We start from the raw sequence: 18,140 nt of genomic DNA on the forward strand, positions 1-18,140 counted from the left end.
CATGTGTAACTGAGCAGCTGACTGTTGGGTGACTAGTTGTCTTTGTTTAGACAATTGGTGCATCATTTTCAGACAATCACTTGGGTAATGGAGAAGCTGAAATCTTTGGAGAGTAAGACAATAGGGCAAAATTGGATTTTTCTTGCATTTATAAACGTCTCCATAGGAATCAAAGTCTGAAATAACAGTAGGTTCTATCTCCAGGCATGTGCATTATTTCCATTCCCAGTCTCTTGCATACCTTTGGGGAATTATTATTTTCTTTTGTTGTTGTTTTAATGGCTGAGTCCTGACCAACACTGAAGAAACTCATCCTGGATATATCTGTACTAGCCAACTACAGCCTAGTATCGAACCTTCCATTCCTGAGCAAGGTCAGATAAGCTATACAAAGGCCACTTCAATCTCATCTGTTTGAAGCTAATATCCTAAACCACCTGGCACAGATTGCAAGGACATGGGTCAGAAACCACTAAGTGCCACTAATGGATGATCTCCTGCAGTCAATGCAGAGGGCAGGCATCCATTCTTAACCTCCTCGACACCTCTGCAGCATTTGCAAGTGGCGACCATAACATATTGCTGTCTAGCCTGAGAAAGATGGTAGAGGTTCAGGGTAACACACAAGTAGTGATGGGAAGCTGTACTTCCACTACTAGATCCCTCACTTGTGAAGTCCAACAAGGATCAATTCTCCCTCTGATCCTAGTCAACATCTACATGCAGTCGCTAGGTGAACTGATAAGTTGACATGGACTCAAGTGCCAGCAATATACAGATGACACACAAGGGTACCCATCCTTCACTAACTATGACCATACCACTACCATCCACATGGCATGGTGCTTGGATGAGATTCGATATGGATGAAGAATAGCTAGTTGAAGATTAACCTGAGCAAGACAGAGGTGATGCTGGTGAAGAGAGGAAAGAATTTGGATGAGTTTGTAGCCATTGTGCAATCTCCTCTGGTTGAAGCTACACACCCACACTTGGTCAATTCAGTATGTATCTTCAATTCATATCTTAGGCGTGCTTCTGGGTTATGCACGGATGGTAAACTCTCCCACAGCAGCCATCACTGACACTAGCAACTCCTCTGCCTGTCCACACACTAAGACTGCTGTGAGGGGAATCCAAGCCTCTCAGCTCTGGATTCCCAAGGGTGTCTCAAACTCCTGGAACCTGAATGGAGTCCATTCACTGCTCCGATCTTTTGGTCACTAGCACACTCTGGGTGGACACTTACCACATGGCATCCCTGCCCCAGTGTTGGAACCACTGTCCAGCTGCCTAGCCCCTGGGTGCAGCACTGACCCTTCAGACTCCCCAGTACTCAAAATACTCCTCTCCCATAACACCACCCCAAAGGTGTGAAGCTTCTGATTTACAGTTTAACCCCTCTATAGACATTCAGTAGTTGTGAAGCAGTCTCTCTCATGCACACACCCCTCTATGTTCTTTATATTTAATAATGTAAAGCTCAGGAGAGTTCAGATCATGCAAAACAGAGCATCTCAAAACACAGTGTCCTTCATTAGCTCACCTTCCCTTGGGAAATCTGTGTTCTGTCAGGCAGGCAGGATCCTCCACACCATTGCCAACACTGGCCATGCAATAGCCTCCCTCATCTGGTGCAAGATGGCCATCTCCCTTAGTTCCTCCTGCTGGAGTCACCTGCTTCTTTTATCTGCCTTTTGCTAGTTTTACATTACTCCCAACCCCCCATCCCCTCACACAAGAGAAGGAAGTGTCTTCTCTCAGATTGGGGAAACCTACTGTCCCAAGGTGTTTTAGTGCCGCTCATTCACCATCTCTGGCCCAGTAGAGACATGACAACCCTGTTAACTCGTGGGGGAGTGTAATAGTTCGGTGTTGGGGCCGTGCCCTCTCAGGGGCCGTCGGGAGCCAGGCCGCCTCACTACACGGCCCAAATCAGTCTCCGGGTTCGGAAGGTCTCGGGGTTCTGCCCCTCAGGCAGGGGCTGAACAAAAGGCACACGGTCACTGCAATGGGCCCCAGCCCTCAGTCAGGGTGGGGCAGCAAACACTAGTTCTAGGCTCAGATCCTTCCTGCAGGCTGAGTACTAATAAAGTCAATAAGCCCCGGCCCTCAGTCCGGGCAGGGCAGCAAACCAGTTCTAAGCTCCGGTCCTTGCAGCCGGAGCTGAGCAATCACAAAGTCAGTAAGCCCAAGCCCTAGCTCAGGGCGGGGCAGCACCCAAGAACCCAGGGGGCTCAGATCCTTCCTGCCCACTGTTTGCCGTGTGGGGTTCCTTAATTCCCCACCCACAGAAACAACATTGTGTGGTGGGTGGATAGCCCCACCGCTCCATTGCAACCCACAGGTGCTCACATCATTCACAGCCCCCTGGGTGTTTCCCTGTTTTTCCTCCCTTACTTTCCTTCAGGGGTTCAGGGTTGGTTCCGGCCCTCTCCTGGACATTCAGGGCCTCCTGTCCCCAAGTTCTTCCAACAGGGCCTGGGTCTTTTCCTCTGGAGGTCCACTAATAAGGGCCTCCACTGGGCCTTGCACTCCGGTCAAGGACCCTGGGGTGGACATCTCACCCATAACTTCCCTCTCCCTTCTTGGGCTCTGTTGTCTAGGACTTCTCTGCTCAGGGTTCTCTACCCCCATCCTCAGGGAATCTCCCTTTTTCTTATCTTGGGCTTTCTCCCTCTGCCCACCTTCCCTCCTAGGAAGAGGTCCCAGTCCGTACCCACCACCACTGGATAAGGCAGGCCCTTTACTACCCCAACCCATTGCCACTTAAACCTGTCCTGAACCTTGAAGGGCATCTGGGCCATAGGGTATTGACTCCTATCCCCGTGGATGCATTCTATGTCCATCTTTGCACTGGGAATCCACCTGTGCAGCCGCAACAACTTCCTTTGTACTAGAGAGCAGGCTGAGGCAACCAGCCTTGCTGGTGTTTCCTCCCCACCATTACTGGAATGGCGGACAGCTTCCACCCCTTCCCCTGCCCTCCAGCATTTGCCCAACCACAAAACTCTGCCCACCCAGAATCCATGTGTGGGCAGTGCCTCTTCTTGTGTCCCAGTCGTCCGCACTACCAGCACACAACCGATCTGGACCCCATGGGAACCCCTTGGATGTCCTCCCATTTGTTCTCCGGGCCCTTCCTGGGTGGGGGTTCCCTCAGCCTTCTCCCAGTCTTCGCTTCCTTTCTTGGCTGTCCCTCCTTCCTGGGGAAATCTGCCTCTGTGTACTCCTCCGTAAGCATTACAGCCACCTCAACTGTATTCAGTTGGTGTCTCCTCACCCACACCTTTATGTTCTCAAGGACTGCTCTAGGACAAACACATCCATGACCTCTCCCACTGTCTGTGTGTCCGGCCTCAGCCAGCGGGTGGCCCAGTCTAGTAGCTTTGGGGTGAATGCCCGGGGCTGCAACCCCCTCATCCACCTCACTTACCAGAACTTCTGACGGTACTTCTCCATGGACAGCCCCACCCGATCCAGCATGGCTGCCTTTACCACTTCATAATTCCTGGCCTGCTCTTCACTTAAGGCCATGTAGGCCGCTTGGGTTTCACCACCTAGGTAGGGAGCCAGCCGCAGGGCTCAGTTTGCCCTGTCCCATCCAGCCCCCTCGGCTAGCTAGGAAAGTGCCTAGGAAAGTGTCAGAGTCATCTGTTGGGCCCATTTTACACAGTCCTAAGCCTGGCACCCGAATGCCATCCCCTCCCGTGGGACTCACCACTTTCTGAGGAGCTACTGTTGGATGCCGGCCTGCTCCCGAATGAAATCCTGCAGGCTTTTCTGCTGTTCTGCCTGCCAGGTGAGTAAGGCCTCTCTCTCCAGCTGGTGTGCTTGCTGAAAACTCTGCATTGCCTTCTGCATCTCTTCCTGCTGCTTGACCAGCCATTGCAGGGTCTCCTCCATCTACAGGCTGCCAAACACTTGCTTTGGATCCTGGACAAGCCCCACATGTAGCAAAGCATGGCAGGGCCCCCTCGGCTCCTACCTCTGCTAGGTCCACAAAGTCACTCTAAGACCCTGGGGTTAGTAACCACTGGTGCAGTTTATTCAAAGGCTTGTTCCCACCTCCATTTCAACATGTGCAATTGGCCCTTCACTGTCTGCAGGCTGGGAGCTACCTCCCTGTTTCCCATCCCTACCTTTTCCCCTTCTTTCTGCTCTCCCCTTCCCCTTCCCCTTGGTTTCTTTCCCCTGAGGCTTTTATACAGCCCCAGGCTAATTAGGCAGCAGCTGTCTCTGCTTCCCCAATTAGGTCCAGGTTATCCCCAGCCAGCTCTAATTTATTCCCCTAAATGGGAGCTGGCATGACAGAGGCCTGAATCAGCAACCCTTTGCCAAGCACCCTATCACAAGGTACTTAAACCTATCTTTCTTTGAGATGGAAGTGAGTTCATTCTGCCATTTAGCAAATGCTTTCTGCTTGTCACTTAGGAGTTTGGAAATGTCCTTGTTGTTCTCATGGAACCAATCCTGGTGCACCCTTTTCTTTGGCCCCAGCACTGATTTAGCTGTGTCAATAATCACGTTTGAACTGCTTCTATTTTTCTGTTGGGTTGCCAGTGACTGGCGGGCATGAAAAAAGCTTGTCATCAAGTGACTGCTGAAACTGCACCTGATAGTTGGTGTGCTTGAGCTTTGCTATGTTAAATGCTGTTCTACTGAGTTTGGGGCACTTGTGCTGTGAAGGGACTATATGTAGGTTGAGCACTGCTCTTACCAACCTGTGGGCTGTCCAGCACTCTGCACCACGCATGACTCTGGTAATTCTGACATCACAGATGTCTCGTTGGCGGGTGATAATATAGTCGATCAGGTGCCATTGTTTGGACCATGGGTGCATCCATGTCATTTTATATTTATCATTTTGCCTAAAGATCAGGCTCTAGGTTTTTTGCCGTCCCAAGCAAAAACAAAAAAACAAAAAACCCTCAGAGAGCACAACTGCTGAGGGGGAAAAAAAAAAAACCTCTGAGAGTGCCACTGCCAAAGCCAACCCCCCCCACCTCACCAGAATGCCGCCCCTAAAATTGTGCCGCCCCAAGCATGTGCTTGATTTGCTGGTGCCTAGAGCTGGTCCTGCTAAAGATGGTGTTAGTGATGAGCAGAGCATGTACCCAAGAAAAGGAGTCCACCGTTGTTCATCCTTCCCACTCCATGTCGTCCAATCACATCTCTCCAGCCACTGCTGTCATAGAATCATAGAATATCAGGGTTGGAAGGGACCTCAGGAGGTCATCTAGTCCAACCGCCTGCTCAAAGCAGGACCAATTCCCATCTAAATCATCCCAGCCAGGGCTTTGTCAACCCTGACCTTAAGAACCTCTAAGGAAGGAGATTCCACCACCTCCCTAGGTAACCCATTCCAGTGCTTCACCAACCTCCTAGTGAAAAAGTTTTTCCTAATATCCAACCTAAACCTCCCCCACTGCAACTTGAGACCATTACTCCTTGTTCTGTCATCAGGTACCACTGAGAACAGTCTAGATCCATCCTCTTTGGAACCTCTTTTCAGGTAGTTGAAAGCAGCTATCAAATCCCCCCTCATTCTTCTCTTCTGCAGACCAAACAATCCCAGTTCCCTCAGCCTCTCCTCATAAGTCATGTGCTCCAGCCCCCTAATCATTTTTGTTGCCCTCCACTGGTCTCGCTCCGATTTTTCCTTCTTGTAGTATGGGGCCCAAAACTGGACACAGTACTCCAGATGAGGCCTCACCAATGTTGAATAGAGGGGAATGATCACATCCCTCAATCTGTCTCTACCAACCCTAGTATTAAAGTCTCCCAGCAGGATGAGCTTGTCATATGCAGGGGTTGATCAACAATGGAGTGCATAACTGTAATAAGGCATATGCAATTGTGCACTGAAAGTTTAGCCCTGATTCTGTCCCATATACTCTTCTGCCATAGGTAGAAGGTGACATTGTTTAAGACTGTGAAATCTTCTGGATCACTAACTTAGGGCATCTTCTTTTAGGACTTTTGCCAGTCATGTAGGTTTTCTCCATTCAAAGATCTGTGTACATTTGTTTAGTTTTGTTACTGAGTCTGTTTCCAGGATACAATTAATTATGCTTAGGAGACAGAGGAGGTTACTCATGAAATACTTCCTTATTATGTCTCTGGAAGTTTCTTTTTTCATTCCCTAGAGAGCAATGTTGCTGCTTTCATAATCAAATTGTGGAAATGAATATGTATTGATGTGCACATTTGGAAAATCTGAAGATGTTGCTGTAGCAACATATTGACATGGCTATTGCTCACAGGACTAGTTTCTAAGAATAGATATTCATTGTGTTTTCACCTTAAAAGCGTTGTGGTGGCCTGGATGGTACAAGAGGATTTGAGAGGCTCCAGAAGCCCTTTAAGAGTCCAATCTAATGTCCACTAAAGTCAATGGCAAGATTCCTTTTGATTTCAGTGGGATTGGGCCAATGATTTTATGGGAGACAGCCAGGCCTGGCTTTGAACTTATCAGCACTGAGCAGTCCTGGGGGCCACATATACAAGTTACAGTTTACTCCTTGGCAATGAGTAGCAGGTTTGACGTAAGAGTGCATGTTTATTGTATGGTGAGGCTGTTCTTGGTAGGAACCCTGTGTGAATATTAGATTTGTACTATGGAAATGCTCGCCATGCACCAAACACTGTCCATAGACGCACAGGAGTATGTACTGGCCTTACATACTGGCCTTACCCTGAAGAGCTGGTTGTTCTGTTACATGTTTTAATAGGCACAGTGGGCACAGAAATGGAAGAACATGTAGTCAAAGTTCTTTCACTGAATCTTACCTCTGAAGGGTGGGAGGTGAAAAACATCATGTCAAAGATGATATCAACAAATGGGTCATACTGTCCCTTCTGTGAGAGTTACCCAAATATTGGATTAGAACTCCAGGCCTGAACCTGCATCATTTAAGTCAATAGGAGCTTTACAACTGACCCCAATGGATACAGAATCAGATTCTCTGTGAGGTTTTGTATGCATTCTTCCCAAGCATAATTCCTTTAGAGGTAATGGAGGGAGGAAACAGGACTTGTCTTTCACCTGTCCCCAGAAATAACAGGAGCATCTGTTCCCCCCAAAAGTCAGCAGGTCCCCAAGATCAGCAGAGGTGCTCTGCTTCCGCACAGGCTCCCTACCCCCTGTGACCCTCATCCAGACTCTTCAGAGATATGGAACCAAGGACTTCATGAGTTGGTGCCTTTGGAAGGCCCCGCTAAAGTATGTGGGTCAGACGTGTTGGAGAGAAAAATAATAAAGTTAATGCTGATTCAGCAGCATTAATTTGTCCATGCCTCTTTTAGAGTTTTCCTGGGTGTGTGCAACCACACACCTTTGCAGATCTGCCTCCTTCTCTTTAGCACTTTATCTCTTTTCTGCATGTTATCTCTAGTCAGTCAACTATCTATATTACAGAGTCAAGGACACTGCTAAGGAGGAGTGCTGTGAACTACCCTTAAAGTTTGTCATCTCCAAGAGGGGGTGGAGAACTAGGGATCACATGAATATACGTTTTTCTCCCTGCAGTTGTGAGATAAGTATATGATCTCACTTCTGGATACTGTAGCTCTCTCTCGTAAATGTACTTGGTACAGTATATAATGATTTTATCATCTGTGATGTTGCCCTTGCTTTCCCTGGTTTGATTGCTTTTCATGGGCACCTGACGCTAAGCTGATCCAGCTGACATCTCTCCCTCTGCCCACTGGCATGACTCACTTTTATCTATCTCCTCCCTCTCATTTGATAGAAAAGTGAATATCTTATTCCAGAGATATCAGGGTGATCAATAGCAATCTGTTAATCATTTTCTTCTTTGTTAATGGCTTTGGTTTGCTCATACTTACAGGATGGGCCTGATTCTCCACTCTGTCTCCATTAGTTTTACACAAGTGTGATTCCACTGAAAACAATGAAGTTACACTGTTGTATGACTGGAGTAAAGCTGTAGAGAATCAGGCCCCATATTTTCCAGCTACTTTTCCTACTCTTTGTTACGGCTGGACACCATTTGGGTAACCTGAGGGAGGGCCAGGGAAAGAGAAGTCAGGTATCTAGGAATATGGATGCAAGGGAGACAAGAATCATTCATTCTTCTGGCTCTGGTACCATAATTCTTCATTTCTATGTGTGATGTGCCTGAGAATACTCTTTCCTCAGGGGCTGTATGGATCAGTCTGGCCCTAAGCTTTGATTTTTTATCCCCATACTGCTGGTATATTTATGAGTTAGTCATGCCACATCTGAAGGGGTCTGACCATCTAGTAGTAGCTAGGTGATAGGACTCAGGTCCAAGTCATATCATTTGTTACTATGATAGCATTTAGGGTACAGGTTCTCAACTTGGAGGTCAGGAGTATTAAAAAGATGAACAGCTGAGAAAAAGGTAGTAAAAATACATACACACTTCACTAATATGAATGATCTTTCTCTAGGGTCTCTCAGCTGCTGGCAACCCTTATTTTATAAGCACCGAGGCAGCTTTCCATATAGGATTACATCTGTGACTAAAGAACTGTTACTTTTCACTTGTCGGACGTATTTAATTTCTTCAGTGTTTGCTCATCTTCATTACAGGTTGAATCCTGGAGTCCTTACTCAGCCCTTAATTCAACCTGAATCAAAGCTCTGATCCCACAACTGGACCCAAGTGGAGAAGACCCCTGTGCCTGCACAGAACCAGTTGCAGGATTGGGTCCCACGTTCAGAATACTGAACACACTATAAGGCTAATCCACAGAACACAATTAATACAACAATTGGAAAAAATAACATTTTGAAAGCATCCTCTTTCTTTACTGTTTTCTAGGAGTAGAGAGGTTATTTTACCTTTATATTTTGCACTGGTACAACCGCTTCTGCTACACTGTGTCCAATTCTGGTACCCACAATTCAGGACGGATGTTGATAACTGGAAATAGAGAAGAGTCACAAGAATTATTAAAGGATTAGAAAACACGCCTTGAAGCGATTGAGCTCTTTGAATCTATCTATTTGGATTAACAAAGAGAAGGGTAACTTGATTACAATCTGTGAGTAGCTACATGGGCACAAATATTTAATAATGGGCTCTTCAACCTACTAGAGAAAAGCATAATATGATCCACTGGCTGGAAGCAGAAGTTAGACAAATTCAGATTGGGAATAGGGCATAAACGTTTAATGGTTAAAGTAATTAACCACTGGAACAATTTATCAAGGGGTCATGGTGGATTATCCATCACTGACAGTTTTTAAAATCAAGATTGGATGTTTTTCTAAAAGATCTGCCCTAGGAATTATTTGGGCAAAGTTCTATGGTCCGTGTTATACAGGAGGTCAGACTAGATGATCACAATGGCCCCTTCTGGCCTTGGAATCTATTCTGCTTTCAACATTTATTCTTGGGGAAAAGAGATCATTTCTACAAAATGTACCAAAATATTCTTCTTGCATTTCCATGTTTAACCCGTATAATGGTAATAAGGCAAAACAAGCACTCGTCAGTACATTCCTAGAGATTCTGCACTTCTTGGGTGGCTGAAGGCATCTGGTATTGTGAAATAATCGCTTAGCAATTCACTGCCTGTGGCCTCTGATTGTTTAATTATTGAACATTGGAAGAGAAATGGGTTGAGTTACCTTACTTGTTGGCAAATATAACCACCTGCCCAGTATTTCATGTAAAGTGTACAATACCGTTGACTTTCATGCTTGCATGCTACCAAGTTTTGTTTTAAAAAAAATGAAACTAATGTAAAGATGTTTTAATGATTATATAGCACCACATATAGCCCCAATTCAGCAAATTACTTAAATACATGCCTAATTTAAGCACAGGACCTCTGCCATTGAAGTCAATGGGACTAGGCTACATGTTTAAAGTCAGGGATGTGTTTAAGAGCCTTGTTGAACAGAGGCCTGTGTGCATGATGTCACTTTACAAAACAAGTAAGGATCAGGGGCAGGACGACGGATTCTTCCCTCCGTGGCCCTGCCCCTGCCCCTCCTCTTCCCTCCAAGGCCCCACCCCTTGGCCAAGCCAGAAGCTGGAGCCTGGCTGGGGGGTCCGGGCCCCTCCTCCTGCTGGGGGATGGAGGGGGCGAGAGAAGCCCCCGGCCCATGTCCCCTCTAAGCCCTCCACCCCGTGCAGGTGGAGGGTCCGCGGCTCCCCTCAGCTGCCCACATGGCTCTTACCCTGACCCAGCTCTGACTTCCGGCTTGGCCTGGGGGTGAGGCCGGAGATCCGCAGCTGGCCCATGGTAAGAGCCACCCAGGCAGCTGTGGGGAGCCACGGACCCACCACCTGCCCTGGGTGGGGGACCCAGGGAAATGGGAGTGAAAGCTCACTGGAATTCCTTTTGGAGTCCTGCTAAGACAAAGTGTTTGCTATTCTCCACCTCCTAGTCCTACCTTTCAGCTGAGCAAAGCAAGCCCTATAATAGACCCACACCCTCATCACTGCTATCAAGCCACATTGCTTCCCTGCATATGGAGCTGTCCTGGCTGCTTGGAGGAGAGAAGAGAGTTATCCACCCTCTCGCCTGTTCTCCAGGTTTGACTGCTAAGGGGATTTCCATTCACATCTTCCCACATCCCAAGTACTGGAAACGAGATATCCCACATGTGTGTGTGTGGGGGGGGGAGAGCTCTTCATCCTCAGCTATTGAGGGAGACTGTGTGTGTGTCTCTCTCTCACTCCCCACTGCACACCAAACCTAGGTTCTCTAACAGACAAGCTCTCTTTTTCCTGCTGTGAGGAGGTATCCCTCCTCTCTGATTCCAGCTGTGGGGGCTCCTCAGTCTCCTGGTCTACACTATGCATTTATACCGAATTTAGCAGCGTTAAACCGAATTAACCCTGCACCCGTCCACATAACGAATCCCTTTATTTCGATATAAAGGGCTCACAATATCGATATCTGTACTCCTCCCCGATGAGGGGAGTAGCGCTCAAATCAGTATTGCCATTTAGAATTAGGGTTAGTGTGGCCACAATTTGATGGTATTGGCCTCCGGAAGCTATCCCACAGTGCACCATTGTGACCACTCTGAACAGCCATCTGAACTCGGATGCAGTGGCCAGGTAGACAGGAAAAGCCCCGCGAACTTTTAAATTTTATTTCCTGTTTGCCCAGCGTGGAGCACTGATCAGCACGGGTGGCCATAAAGTCCCAAATCCAAAAAGAGCTCCAGCATGGACTTTACAGGAGATACTGGATCTGATCGCTGTATAGGGAGACAAATCTGTTCTATCAGAGCTCCGTTCCAGAAGACGAAATGCCAAAGCATTTGAAAAAATCTCCAGGCTATGATAGACAGAGGCCACAGCAGGGACTCAACACAGTGCTGCGTGACAAGCGTAACGGAAAGCCAAAGAATCAAATGGACGCTCATGGAGGGACGGGGGACTGAGGACTCGAGCTATCCCACAGTTCCTGCAGTCTCCGAAAAGCATTTGCATTCTTGGCTGAGCTCCCCATGCCTGAAGGGTCAAAAACATTGTTGCCAGTGGTTCAGGGTATATGTTGTCAATTTACCCCCCCCCTCCACCCATCAAAGAAAAGGGAAAAAAATCATTTCTCGCCTCTTTTCAATGTCACCGTATGTCTACTGGATGCTGCTGGTAGACAGGGTGCTGCAGCGCTAAACAGCAGTATGGAGGGATAGCTCAGTGGTTTAAGCATTGGCCTGCTAAACCCAGGGTTGTGAGTTCAATCCTTGAGGAGGCCATTTAGGGAACAGTGGTAAAAATCTGCCTAGGGATTAGCCCTGCTTTGAGCAGGGGGTTGGACTAGATGATCTCCTAAGGTCCCTTCCAACCCTGATAGTCTGTGAACTCCCCTCCCCAATGGCAGATGATGCAAGGTGACTGATAGCCATCATGATCCCATCAGTGCTCCTGGCTGGCCTTAGTGAGATCAGCCAGGGGCACCTGGGCAAAAATGGGAATGACTCCCAGTCATTCCCTTCTTTAAGCTTTATCTCCTAGAGATTCAGTCCTGGCAGATGGTACAATAGGGCTGGTAACCATCCTCATCATAGCTGCTGGAGGCTGAGCTCCTCTCCCTCCCACCCTTTAATGAGTAATGGAGGTTCTGTCCTGCCTGGAATATCATAGCAGTTGGAGGCTGCCTTCCTCTCATTTTATCTCATTAAAAAGTCAATGTTTCTTATTCCTGCATTCTTTATTACTTCATCACACAAATGGGGGGATAACTGCCATGGTAGCCCAGGAGGGTTGGGGGAGGAGGGAAGCAATGGGTGGGGTTGTTGCAGGGGCACCCCCTAGAATGGCATGCAGCTCATCATTTCTGCAGGATCTCTGGGGCTCTGACATGGAGCGGCTGTGCTCTCTGGTTCTCTAGTAGACTTGCCCCATATTCTAGGCAGGACTGACTCTATTTTTAGACAAAACATAAAGAAGGGAATGACCTGGGGAGTCATTCCCATTTTTGTCCATGCGCCCCCCGGCCGACCTCAGCGAGGCCAGCCAGGAGCACCCATGACAGCAGCAGACAGTACAATAGGACTGGTAACCGTCTCTGCTACCTTGCAAAGGCAAATGAATGCTGCTGTGTAGCACTGCAGTACCGCCTCTGTCAGCAGCATCCAGTACACATACAGTGACAGTGAAAAAAGGCTAAACGGGCTCCATGGTTGCCATGCTATGGTGTCTGCCAGGGCAATCCAGGGAAAAAGGGCGCGAAATGATTGTCTGCCGTTGCTTTCATGGAGGAAGGATTGAGTGACGACATTTACCCAGAATCACCCGCGACACTGTTTTTGCCCCATCATGCATTGGGATCTCAACCCAGAATTCCAATGGGAGGGGGAGACTGCTGGAACTATGGGATAGCTACGGGATAGCTACCCACAGTGCAACGCTCCGGAAATCGACGCTAGCCTCGGTACATGGACACACACCACTGAATTAATGTGCTTAGTGTGGCCGCGTGCACTCGACTTTATACAATCTGTTTTAAAAAACCGGTTTCTGTAAAATCGGAATAATCCCGGAGTGCAAACATGCCCTCTGAAGCAGAGGGAGGTTGAGGGTTTCTCCTGTGTTGGAATCTGACAGTTTCTTTCCCCAAAGGGATTCCTGGCTTTTGCTTCTCTCTCTCAGAGCGTAGAGCCTAGTGATGCCTACTCTTCCTGACTGTAGCAGGAAATAGAGATTATACCCATTTTGCAGATAGTTTTAGGTGCACTGACTTTAAGGGTAACATTTTCTAATGTAGGTGCCTAAAGTTACTTACCTAAACCCATAAGGAGACACCTACACAAGTAGCCTGATTTTCAGAGGAACTGAGATTCAGTTGGATTTCTAGGTACTCAGCATCTCTGAAAGATCAGGCCATGCTTTGGTGCCTGGCTTTGATTAAACATTCTTACACATGGGTGCCTGGAGTGACCAGGGATTTAAAATGAGTTAGTAACATCCCCAGCAACAGAACCTAGGGGATGAAACTCTGAGTTGCCACAAACAGATGGAGTCATGGTCCTTGCTCTGCAGGGTGTCCAGTCTAAGGCTCTGATCCTGCCATTGATAGAACATGAGCTGACTATTATGACCACATAAAGCCCCACTGAGGAGTTGCAGAATCAGGGCCCCAGTAACACATGAAGGGTGGAGGAGTGAGAGAAACAAACATTCAGTTACTTTATATTCCTCCTGTTTACATACGGATGTAAATAAGTCTCAGGCTGAGAGGGAAGGAGGGAAAGCTAAGTATCATGCACAGACTGATTTTATGGCTGTGATCAACACTCAGCATTTCATATATGTTAAACCTCTGAGCACCCTTATGATATAGTTACCTCATTTTACAGGTGGGGAAACTGAGGTACAGAAGAGTTAAGGTGACTTTACCAAGGTCACACAGGAAGTCTGTGGCAGGGCTGACCAGGAACTGGTTCTCAGCTGGTGTAAGATGACTTCAGTGGAGCTACGCTGACTTACGCCAACTGAGATTTGGGGCCAGATCTCTTGACTTTCAATTCTGTGCCTTACCCACAAACCCATCAAAATCTTCTTGATAATACCTGCTTCATGCTTCACTGAAAGTAGACAATTTCTTTTCAGATTTGACAAGGGACTTTTGATCCTTGTGTTGCCACAAAAATAAAACCATGCTTAGAAAAAAACAAGAGAAATTGTCATTGGATTCCCTCTAACCCTTGTTGGAAGTTAAAAATATATCAAAAAGCAAGAAGATTGCACAATAGTTACTAGAAAGGAAGGGAAAGGTGAAGCGGTTCTGGATCAATTTCCACCCCCCCACACACAAGTTTTAGTGCTGTGGAATGATATCAAACTGGCAAGATACAGTACATGGAGCAGCAGTAGCAGGTGCTGACAGAGTAATTACAACAGTAGAATTTATAAGAGTACTGCCGTTAAAGCCCACATGAATAGATGAAGAGAGAGCTCCATCTGCTGTCATATATTATGTAGGTAAAAATAAACAATATGACCATATTTATTGGCCTATAGCAAAATTACCAGTTATCACTTACTCCAGTGTAGGGTGACCAGATGTTAAGGAGAAAATATCGGGACTGCCGCAGAGGGGGGCGGGGGGGGCGTTTTTTTGTTTTGGTTTTTTTTACACTCACCCATCTAGGAGTTCGGTGGCAATTCGGCGGAGAGCCCTTCTACTTGAAACATCAGTTTTCTTAAATACCTATATCTTACAAAAGATGAGATAAACTAACCATATACATATACCTATTATACTACACAGGAGTGTCAGACATGTGCCATCTGCAACACTGCTCCCCATATTCTTCATAGTGATATTATGATATGATTATGGTATAATTCTGATGTATTTTATGCAAGATAGGTCATGTGAGATATCAGTGAAAACTTTATGCTTTACTGAATATGATTATCCTATTTGTATGCATGTATCATTTTTGTATCTGAAGTTAGGAATATTGACTATGTATCTGTATTACAAATGTGTTTACACCTGGGGAACACCCACTAGACAAGATGCTTTCATTCTGAAAGGTTGGGTGGGGAAGGGCTATTAGAGAAAACAATAGGCCTTAGAAGAAGCTTATTTCCCACCTGGGCAGCTGTCCTGAAGAAGCTGCAGACAACCTCCGAGTAATGGCTGCTGTGACACTACAGGGACATGTGACCAGGTCACCTGGTGCTGGACTCCATCATAGGATATCAGTATTTTTCCACTGGCTGGCGTGGGAATCAAGCTTTGAAACAAAGGGTTCCCACCATACACAAAAGCTGTATAAGGCAGGGGAGTGACATCATCATGGTTCTTCACTGACTCCCCACCCAAAGAGACTCCTGGAAACACCTGAGGAACAAAGATGAACTGGGGGAAGTGCTGGACCCAGGCTAATGGTATTTTTAGCCTGTGAATGAAACACCTGGGGATTCCAAGCTGTAAGCAAGTGCAGCTTGCCCCTTAGGAGTCTGCAGCCTGCTGGTACCATCACTTAGGGTGAGGATCTGCTATTCGTATCCGATCCCTTTGGTATGTTAAGCTTAGTTTGTGTTTTTGTTTATTTGCTAGGTAATCTGCTTTGATATGTTTGCTATCCCTTATAATCACTTAAAATCTATCTTTTGTAGTTATAGACTCATAGACTTTAAGGTCAGAAGGGATCATTATGATCATCTAGTCTGACCTCCTGCACAACGCAGGCCACAGAATCTCATCCATCCACTTCTATAACAAACCCCTAACCTATGTCTGAGTTACTGAAGTCCTCAAATTGTGGTTTGAAGACCTCAAGCTGCAGAGAATCCTTCAGCAAGTGACCCGTGCCCCATGCTGCAGAGGAAGGCGAAAAACCTCCAGGGCCTTTGCCAATCTGCCCTGGAGGAAAATTCCTTCCCGACCCCAAACATGGCGATCAGTTAAACCATGAGCATGTGGGCAAGACTCACCAGCCAGCACCCAGGAAAGAATTCTCTGTAGTAACTCAGATCCCAAACCATCTAACATGGTCACATAAAAAGTAGGAATGATTTTGGGTGGCTGAATTTTTTGTTACCACCTATGACAGAGATATTTTCTAAAAAAGCAAAGAAAAGAACGAACTACTTCTGTTTAGCCAGGTATTTATGTGCCCGCCACTGAAGCATCAAGTAAAATTCTTGACTAGAGGGTGTGCTTGCAATGCTGAACAGCTCAAGAAACACAGAAGACAACAGCCTTTTGCCAACACCACACTGTCTTGTGCTGTATGTATGCAGGGTGTCAGTCTCATTCATATAGAGTGAGATTCACACACACACACCGCCCTCCCCGCCAAAGACAGCCCAAGTAATTGAATCATCTGACTGTGTGGGACAAGTAGGCAGAAACACCACCACTAACTATTGTCCTCTCTGGATCAGTTTATAACAATAAATACCTCTACATACACATTTGTATGGAATTATTGGACCAATAATCTGCATAATTTTTCTGCATTTACAGACCTTTATGTCTGCCTGTTTTAATGGCTATTTACCTATGAATAGCATAAAAACAACAATTTTTAAAAAACATTTAAACAATCAGAAAGCTCTACTTTCTTGTATGTGTGACACAGACAAGTAGTTCTTAATGTAGCAATTCCACATACTCAGCAAGAGGAACAACAAAGGAATCATAAAATACTTTTCATGACAGCTGTCAACAATTAAATTGTATGGGGACTTTGCTACTAGAGAGCATGACGAAACTCATGGAAATGTGAAACAGATTTGGAAAGTGAGCACTGAAAGTATGTGCCAGAAAGTATAGAACCGATTGAAGACAGCAAGTGTGTCTCAAAAACTGTCAAGGAATGATTTAGTTTGACAAATGGTTGTGACCTACCATAAAGCTGTGCAAAAACAGTCCATAATGAAAGTCCCCAACCATTTCTCTCCCAAGTGAGAGCAACCCTTAAGATCACTGTTGTTTCATCCTACAAGGCCCCACATATCACACACCAGTGCCTTCAACCACTCCTGAACTCCCAGTCCTTTTTAACAGGACCAGCCACCCCATCCCTTCCAAACGGAGTGCAACCCCACTCTTCCCAGCAGGAACCCCCACAACCACTCTATTGGGGAGCCTACTTGGCAGGTGAGCATCCCTCACTCCCCTGATCCTCTCATAGTTCCTCTAGGCCCAGCTCTCTGACCCTGGAGACATCAATGGTTAGGCTCCTCCCCTGCCTTCAGGGCTCTTCAGCCCTTGGCTCCAGCTCAGAGCCAGCAGGCATCTCCCTCCTCTGCTGCAGCCACTGCCCTGGCCCTCAGCCCTCTCCAGACCAGTCTCTCTGGCTTAGGAACATCATCCAGCAAACCTCTTATTAGTTTCTTTGTCTTCTCCCAGATCCCAAACATACAGTTTCTGATGGTTCTTACCTACCCCTGACTCCCGGTGAACATCTCTCTCTCTCTCTCTCTCTCCTAGTTCTGATTCACAAGTCTAGCCCTCTTCCTGGGCAGGGCCGCCCAGAGAATTCAGGGGGCCTGGGGCAAAGAAATTTTGGGGGCCCCTTCTATAAAAAAATTGCAATGCTATATTCTCCTGGGGGCTCTTGCGGGGTCCATGGCAAATTGCCCCACTTGCTCCCCCCCACGGTCGCCCCTAGGAAAAATAAACCTTCTGCATTTTGGCACAAACCCAGTTTTGAGAAAACTTCTTTACAAGGTATCACTGGTTCTCAGCATCAGCTAGTGCTAAAAGGCACTAAAGCTCATTAAAAGGGTTGGACAAATATTTTCCATCAAAACTTTTTCTGGATCGAAAACTAGGGGTTTTTAAAAAGCAGAAAAAAATCACGGACAATGTCTGCTTTCCTTCAAAATTTGTTGTGGTTTTTTTGATTGAAAAGCTGAAATTAGTCTGCCAAAACCTGAACATGGTTTGAGGTTTCAGAAGTGTGTGGCCAAATATTTGCTGCTTGCTGTGTTTGATTGTTTAAAGAAACAATAAAAAAATTCTGCTTAAAAAAAATCCAAAACTTTTGAACCACCTCAGCTTGTAACCAAACACCTGAGCCCATCCAGGCAGAGATTTTTCCAGGTTTCTGATACTCTGCTGGCTTCCTTGACTCATATCTGTCTCCATAACTTTGGGTTCATTTAGGTTAGAACATAAGAACAGCCATACTGGGTCAAACCAAAGGCCATCCT

General features: G+C 46.5%; 1 long non-coding RNA gene across 3 annotated transcripts in view; it reads right to left on the bottom strand.

Moving 5' to 3' along the window:
- Positions 1 to 18,140, bottom strand: part of LOC123377394 — a 185,057-nt gene that overhangs the window by 43,172 nt on the left and 123,745 nt on the right. For all 3 annotated transcript variants that reach the window (XR_006582195.1, XR_006582194.1, XR_006582196.1), the window contains one exon: positions 8,834 to 8,915. This is a non-coding gene — a long non-coding RNA (uncharacterized LOC123377394). The remainder of the gene's footprint in view (positions 1 to 8,833; positions 8,916 to 18,140) is intronic.

This window comes from Mauremys mutica, chromosome 9 (genome assembly GCF_020497125.1).
Source record: "Mauremys mutica isolate MM-2020 ecotype Southern chromosome 9, ASM2049712v1, whole genome shotgun sequence".
In the NCBI taxonomy this organism is placed as follows: Eukaryota; Metazoa; Chordata; order Testudines; family Geoemydidae; genus Mauremys; species Mauremys mutica.